Source organism: Bubalus bubalis, chromosome 3, assembly GCF_019923935.1.
Source record: "Bubalus bubalis isolate 160015118507 breed Murrah chromosome 3, NDDB_SH_1, whole genome shotgun sequence".
Classification (NCBI taxonomy): domain Eukaryota; kingdom Metazoa; phylum Chordata; class Mammalia; order Artiodactyla; family Bovidae; genus Bubalus; species Bubalus bubalis.
The window spans coordinates 16,141,369-16,148,864 of record NC_059159.1 but is presented as its reverse complement, the minus strand read 5'-3'; the positions used below and the strand labels follow the sequence as shown (position 1 = coordinate 16,148,864).

Genomic DNA, 7,496 nt, shown 5'->3' with positions numbered 1-7,496 from the left:
ATTTTTTTTTTCCTTCCAGTTTTATTGAGATATAGTTGACATACAGCACTACAGGTTGGAGATACACAGCATGATGACTTAGGTACATCACTGAAGTGACCATCACAGTAAGCTTAGTGAACAGTCATCATCTCATACAGACAGAAAATTAAAGAAATAGAAAAAAAAAAGTTGTTTTCCTTGTGATGAGATGGTCTTTCTTTTCAAACTGTCCTTCTCACTTCTTTCTACTGAAAAACCTAGCCTGGAGGGTTTTCTCACTCTATCGTGGAAAGGCAGTTACTGGCCAGCTTCGTATCACTATCACACAGACGCAGAAGATAACCCACAGTCCATGCAGTGTAACGTGGCCACACCTGCTAGGTGTCTGCAGGAAAGTACACCAGGTGGATGGAGGGAAAGCGCAAAGGCCTTGAGGTGGGAGCAGGCTGGTGAGGCTGGAGTGGAAGTGCTGGGGATAAGGGTGTAAGAGAGGATGATTCCAGGGTTTTTGAAGTAATGAAAGAATGGAATTGACATTTGCTAATCTGGGTTAAATGGGCTTCCCTGGTAGCTCAGTGGTGAAGAACCCGCCTGCAGTGTAGAAGACATGGATCTGATCTTGGAGTCAGGAAGATCCCCTGGAGAAGGAAATGGCAACCCACTCCAGTATTCTTGCCTGGGAAATCCCATGGACAGAAGAGACTGGCAGGTTACATATTCTATGGCATCACAAAGAGCTGGACACAACTTGTCGACTAAACAATAGCATGAGTTAGGTAGGGAAAGAGGCAGGTTTTGCCTGTAAGTTTTATGATGATTTCAGGTTGGAAGCACCTGGCCAGGGATCCAGCAGTAACCCAGGTGCTTTATATATATTATCTCCACGGCGCAGATAAGGAAATCAAGGCTCCAAAAGTCAGGTGTCCTTGGGTCTCAGGAGACCTTTTACATACTTCTCATGTATGCAGAAGTGTTGAGATTTGAATCCAAGCTGCTTTTCCAAGGGTCTGTCACTGAAGAAGGAGCTGAGAGAGGATTTGCCTGAAGGTGGAAAAGCCAATACTGTTTTGGATAAGGTAAGCTCAGACCCCCTTTCCAAATACTGGAACACCAGGACACAGAGGTTCCTTCCGTAGCTGGACTGGTACGCTTAGGGCCAATAAGAGGAAGCACTCACAAGAGCGTTCGGCTGCAATCCCTTTGGTCTCAGCCAAGTGGGTAGCAAATCCATTTCCCTGTCTATTTGGCTGTCACGTGATGCCAAAACAATGGAATGAAATGTGGAAGATTCGATTGGGGTTATTATCCTGGGTTACACTCCAGTTTTTTTCATATTTTAAAAGATTTGCTCACTGTACATACAAAGTCTTCACAAAGGCATTTCCTACTGATATAACCGACATGCCTTTGAGAGCCTTGACCTCCCCAGTGTGGTCTGCAGACCAGCACCAGCAGCGTCACCTGAGGGCTAATAGAAAAGCAGACTCTTAGGTCCTGTCCCAGACACACTAGAGCAAGATGCCCAAGGGATTCATGAAGTGAAAGTGTTAGTCACTCAGTCATGTTCAACTCTTTGCGACCCAGTGGACTGTAGCCCACCAGGCTCCTCTGTCCATGGAAGGCTCCAGGCAAGAATACTGGAGTGAGTAGCCATTCCCTTCTGCAGGGGATCTTCCCAACCCAGGGATTAAAGCCAGGTCTCCTGCACTGCAGGCAGATTCTTTACCGCCTGAGCCATCAGGGAAGCCCACATCTGCTCTCTGAGAAGCCCTGGCCTAGAGCAGGAGTTGACAAACTTTTTCTGTAAAGGACCAGATAGTAAATGTTTTAGGCTTTGCCTGCCTGTCAGTACTACTCAGTTCTGCCATTTTGCAAATTCAGCCACAGATAGTATGTAAAGAAATTAGTGTGGCTGTGGGTTTGTTTTTTTTTTTCAGTTTTACTTCTTGATGTAGACCATTTTTAAGGTCTTCATTGAATTTGTTACAATATTGCTTCTGTTTTTAGTTTTTTGGTGGGATCTTAGTTCCCCGACCAGCTATTAAGCCTGTACCCCCTACATTGGAAAGCAAAGTCCTAAGTACTGGAGGGCCAGGGAAGTCCCAGTGTGGCTGTGTTCTAAATGAAACTTTATTTATGGACACCAAATTAGATTTTATATCATTTTCAAGTCGTGAAATACTATTCTTCTTTTGATTTTCTTTCAATCATTAAAAAGAAATGGACAAAGGTCCATAGAGTCAAAGTGATGGTTTTTCCAGTAGTCATGTACAAACGTGAGGCTTGGACCATAAAGAAGGCTAAGCGTTGAAGAACTGATGCTTTCAAACTGTGGTCCTGGAGAAGACTGAGAGTCCCTTGGACTGCAAGGAAATCAAACCAGTCAATTCTAAAGGAAATTAGCCCTGAATATTCATTGGAAGGACTGATGCTGAAGCTCTAGTACTTTGACCACCTGATGCAAAGAGCCAACTCACTGGAAAAGACCCTGATGCTGGGAAAGATTGAGGAGAAGAGGGTGGCAGAGGATGAGATGGTTGGATGGCATCACCATCACCGACTCAATGGACATGAGTTTGAGCAAACTCGGAGACAGTGAAGGACAAGTAAGCCTGGCGTGCTGCAGACTTAGCCACTGAACAACAATTAAAAAAGAAAACTCAACCCTCCCCCCACCAAAAAAAAAAAAAACACCCAAACAAACCCCACTTCATTCTTGTCATTCAGAGGCCATACAAAAACCACACACATCTTCTGATGCACCTTTCTGGGCTGACTATGCCCAAGTCTCCTGCCAGTAGCTGAGTGATCCCTTTCTTTCTTCTCTGTGGGCTCAGGGCTGAGGTCCCCGTTCCCTCCCAACCTGTGTCAGTGCGTCTGCAGGTTGCTTACTTAAGCCTGATACGAAAGGTCAGTGGAAGGAAGATTGATAAAATATGTTTTGCTAGTGTCCACAGATGCAGGGTGTTTGCTGTTGTTTCCTATCTTGAGGTTTTCTGAGAAAAACCAAAATGGAAGATTCAGTAGCTCAGCAGAGGGGGCTTGTTACACTTAAGGGGCTCGTTACACTTAAGTGGGCATTCATTCTTGTTGCAGTTGCTGGGAAGGAGGAACACACAATGCAGAGAAGGCAAGTATTAAAAAGTAACATTTGGGGAGGGAGTTGAAGGAGGAAATTAGAGAAGGGAGGTGCTCTCTAGGAGAATAAGAACATTGTTCCAGCATCACTGGGCTGTGGGGAAGACAGCATGACTTGATAAATAAACTGTGTCAAGGAGACTTGCCCAGGAAGAGCTTCTGAAGCAAGTTGGGCAGGAGGAGGGTATGAAAATTAGAGATAGGGGAGAGACTGGCAGAGAGTCCTGTGAAGGCTGAGACCTGAGACGTGAATTTCTTTCATCCATAGAGCACCTGCCTGGCTGCCAGATGCTTTTCCATTTTGTTAGAAATGGGGAGTCTGGAGGAAATAGAACTGGCCAAATGTCTACTGTATGTCGGGTGCAGTTAGAAGGCATTTCCCATCACTCTTTCAACTTTATTTTTTAAAAAATGTTTTCCTTATTTATTTATTTGGCTGCACTGGGTCTCAGTTGTGGCATCTGAACCCTTAGTTGTGGCATGTGGGATCTAGTTCCCTGACCAGGGATCGAACCTGGGCCCCCTGCATTGGTGGTACAGAGTCTCAGCCACTGGGCCACCAGGCCAGTCCCACTATTTCAACCTTCATTAGAGCCACCCATGGGATTAGGTGTGCAGGCCACAGTTTTCAGATGAAGAAGCTGAGAGGTGAAGAGATGGGGTTTGAGCCTAGTTCTGTGCGACCACCACCACCCTAACGTTCTACATGGCCCTGCCCACCAGAACTTCTGGTGGAAATACCGCCTTCACAAAATCTCTTATTTCTTCACACCATTAGAAACCCTCAAGGGTAGGGGAAGAAGAACATAAGGCCAGGTGACTTTTATATTTTTGTCTACTGGGCCCTCCCCTCCCCCCAACAAATGTAGTGCTTTCTTTAATGAGACATTTTTCCTGTTATCAAGTCCTTTTTCTGTTATGAAGAAAATAGCCCCATGAGCGACTCAGTACATTGGCAGCCTGATTTCTGAAGTTAAACTGTGTGCTGCCAAGACAATCTAATGACAAATGTAGACCTCCTTGGTAGAAACGTGAGGTTTGAGGACCATTTCTTTGGGGATTATTCTGTCGGGCATACACATCATCTCATTTTGTCCTCCAACAGCCCTGTGAGGTGTTTTGTTTTTTTTTTAATTTTCTCTCCCTTCTATGGAGTTGATTCAATTAGAACCAAATAGTTGTATTTTTCAATAATCGTGTGCAGGCTCTGCTGCTGCTAAGTCGCTTCAGTTGTGTCCGACTCTGTGCGACCCCACAGATGGCAGGCAGCCCACCAGGCTCCCCTGTCCCTGGGATTCTCCAGGCAAGAACACTGGAGTGGGTTATTTCCTTCTCCAATGCATGAAAGTGAAAAGTGAAAGTGAAGTCGCTCAGTCGAGCCCGACTCTTGGCGACCCCATGGACTGCAGCCCACCAGGCTCCTCCGTCCATGGGATTTTCCAGGCAAGAGTACTGGAGTGGGGTGCCATTGCCTTCTACGTGTGCAGGCTCAGCTGTGTCCAACTCTTTGTAAAGACTACATGGACTATGACCCGTCAAGCTCTCCTGGCCATGGAATTTTCCAGGCAAGAATACTGGAGTTTCCATTTTCTCCTCGAGGGCTTGCGAAGTTTTAACACCATTTGATGGGTAAAGAAACTGAGGCTTAGAGAAGTTAAATATCTTGCCTAAGGCAACACAGCTGGTAAGAGGCAGGGCCAAGATGAAAACCAGGGCCCTGGACCAAGAGTTTGTCCTCTTAGCCATCATATTGCAGGCTCCTTTTAGAAAAGGTGCACGTGAGGGTCCCCTGCTTGGTAAAACATGCCATAGTCTTTTCGCTGAGGATGGTGGATATTATGAAGTATTTAAGAAGACTGTGGACATTCATTAGTTGTGGTACAGGTGAAAGGGCAAAGAAGGGCTAAACTAGTTTTCTCCAGTGTTTTTCTCAAAGTATCTCCCATAAGTATCAGAAATCACCAACCAACCAAAAAAATACCAGGGTGGTGGTTCAAAAAATCAAATTAGAAACCAGTGCATACCGCAATCCCCCTCCTGGAGATTGTCTTGTGCATATTATACATTTTAGGTTCTAAGAAGTACTGAAATAAAGTATTCCACTTAACTTTAACCTAGAGTCCTGAGGACCAATGTACATCCACTCCCTTTAAAGCATTTAACATGTCGAAACCTGCAGAGCGCAGCTTGGGGCACGCCAGCTCCCTTGTCCCTTCTGTGACTGTGAACATGGACCTGGAGGACTTGTCATATGCTACCCTGAAGGCAGGATCAATGGGAACATCTAGATGAATCCATGTTTGAGCCTTCTGATAGCAACTGGGCTTTTGCATGGGGAGTGTCACCATTTGCCAGCCTTTGACAAGCTGAGTTTCACAAAGTTGCTCTGTGAGCCAACACACTTTAAACAAGTGGGTTCATGAACCCAAGGTTAAATTATATCGTAAGAACCATTGCTGCTAAGTCACTTCAGTCGTGTCCGACTCTGTGCGGCCCCATAGATGGCAGCCCACCAGGCTCCCCCGTCCCTGGGATTCTCCAGGCAAGAACACTGGAGTGGGTTGCCATTTCTACTTCTCCAATGCATGAAAGTGAAAAAATAAAGTGAAGTCGCTCAGTCGTGTCTGACTCCTAGCGACCCCCCCATGGACTGCAGCCCACCAGGCCCCTCCGTCCATGGGATTTGCCAGGCAAGAGTACTGGAGTGGGTTGCCATTGCCTTCTCCTGAGAACCACTGGACAACAACAAAATCATCCATCTATTCTTTTTTCTGACTGTTAGTATTTGATATTTTCACTTATATGCTTATGTGTGTTAGTTGTTCAGTCGTGTCCAACTCTTTGTTGGGACTGTAGCCTGCCAGGCTGCTCTGTCCATGGAGTTTTCCAGGCAAGGATACTGGAGTGGGTTGCATTTCCTTCTCCAGGGGATCTTCCCGACCCAGGGATCGAACACAGGTCTCTTGCATTGCAGGCAGATGTTTTACCATCTGAGCTACTAGGGAAGCCTAGTAGTTTATATGCTTATAAACAGAAGCATATAAGAGATATCAGAGGATGAGATGGCTGGATGGCATCACCGATGCAATGGACATGAATGTGGGCAAACTTGATGGAGATGGTGAGTGACAGAGAGGCTTGGCATGCTGTAGCCCATGGGGTCGCAAAGAGTTGGACAAGACTGGGTGACTGAACAACAAACAGAAGTACACCATTTTTGTGGTAAGCAAATTCATGAAATTCCTATGAGCAATTCCTCTCGGGATGAGTGTTAGATGTGGAGTGGGCTATGAACAGACCCTGTGATAGTGTCAGTTTTCGGACATGCAGGGAAGAACACACTGGGCCAAGTGAAACAAAATCTCATCTTTTCCTGAATTTCAATGACTAGTTTTATTTTTATTTTTTCATAGTTACCTCAAAAAATGGAATCATAGCCCTTTAGACCTGGAAAGGACTCTGGGAATCCTCTGGTCCAAACTCCTTCACAGATGAGGTTGGCGAAACTTGAAAGGTTAGGTAACGGCCCGAGCAGTTTGTCTGTGGAGGAGCTGGCCGGAGCTCAGCTCCAGCTCTGTCCAGTGTTCTTTCTCTTAAACTCTTCTGAGATGTTCCAGTGTCATTTTAAGGAGTTACTGTTTTGATCATTTACTGTAAGGACAGAACTTGTCTCATGTGCTTTTCTTTTTTGAGTTGTAGAGGAACATACTCTTGGTTCTCCTGCTCCCTTGATAGTCCTTTACCTTGCCCTTTTTCCTGCCCTCTGCCTGGAACTTGCTCCCCGGCTCCCCTTCAAACACTGTTATCTAACGAAATATGTGTGTGCAAGGCCCAACCTGGCTGGGATTTGAAGCAAGGTGACTCTTGGCAGAATGGATTTTTTTCTACAGTGCTTGAATGTGCCCAAGGGTTGGGAAGGCTGAACAACGAACAATAAGTAACCTGCCATCCTTCGCCCGTTCAGCAGGTCTGTGTTCCACCAATACAGGAAGAATTAAGAGTAAGGAAGAAAGAAATGCAGAAACATCACCTGAATACTTGCCTACCCCCTGGAAAAGTTCAAGGCTCTTACTCATTTTATGAATTTTCCCCAAGTCACTTGTTCTCATACATCTTCAGACATCTGATCAAGGAAGCATCAGAGGAAAATAAAAAGTTGGGTATCTGCGTAGAAGTCAGTGTCCTGGCTCAGATGTCGGTGGAGAATGTGATTTTTTCTCTGGTGCTGGGCGATCAGAATGGGAGCCTTCTGTGTAGGAAGCCGCCTAGCTGAAAGAGCTATTGCACCCTGGCCTATTTCCCATTCCTCGGTAGAGAAGGGCAGGCCTGTTTTCCCCATTCTAGCACTTATTCTTAGAGCCCCCTAAGTACCCAAG

At 45.7% G+C, this 7,496-nt stretch overlaps 1 long non-coding RNA gene across 2 annotated transcripts; it reads left to right on the top strand.

The window, feature by feature from the left end:
- The first annotated feature begins 927 nt into the window (after positions 1 to 927).
- On the top strand, positions 928 to 7,289 carry LOC123332571. 2 transcript variants are annotated; one of them, XR_006549408.2, is made up of 3 exons: positions 928 to 1,058; positions 6,534 to 6,634; positions 7,088 to 7,289. It is a non-coding gene; the product is annotated as an uncharacterized LOC123332571 (long non-coding RNA). The 2 variants fall into 2 exon arrangements; XR_006549407.2 differs by having other exon boundaries at positions 7,085 to 7,289.
- Positions 7,290 to 7,496: the final 207 nt, after the last annotated feature.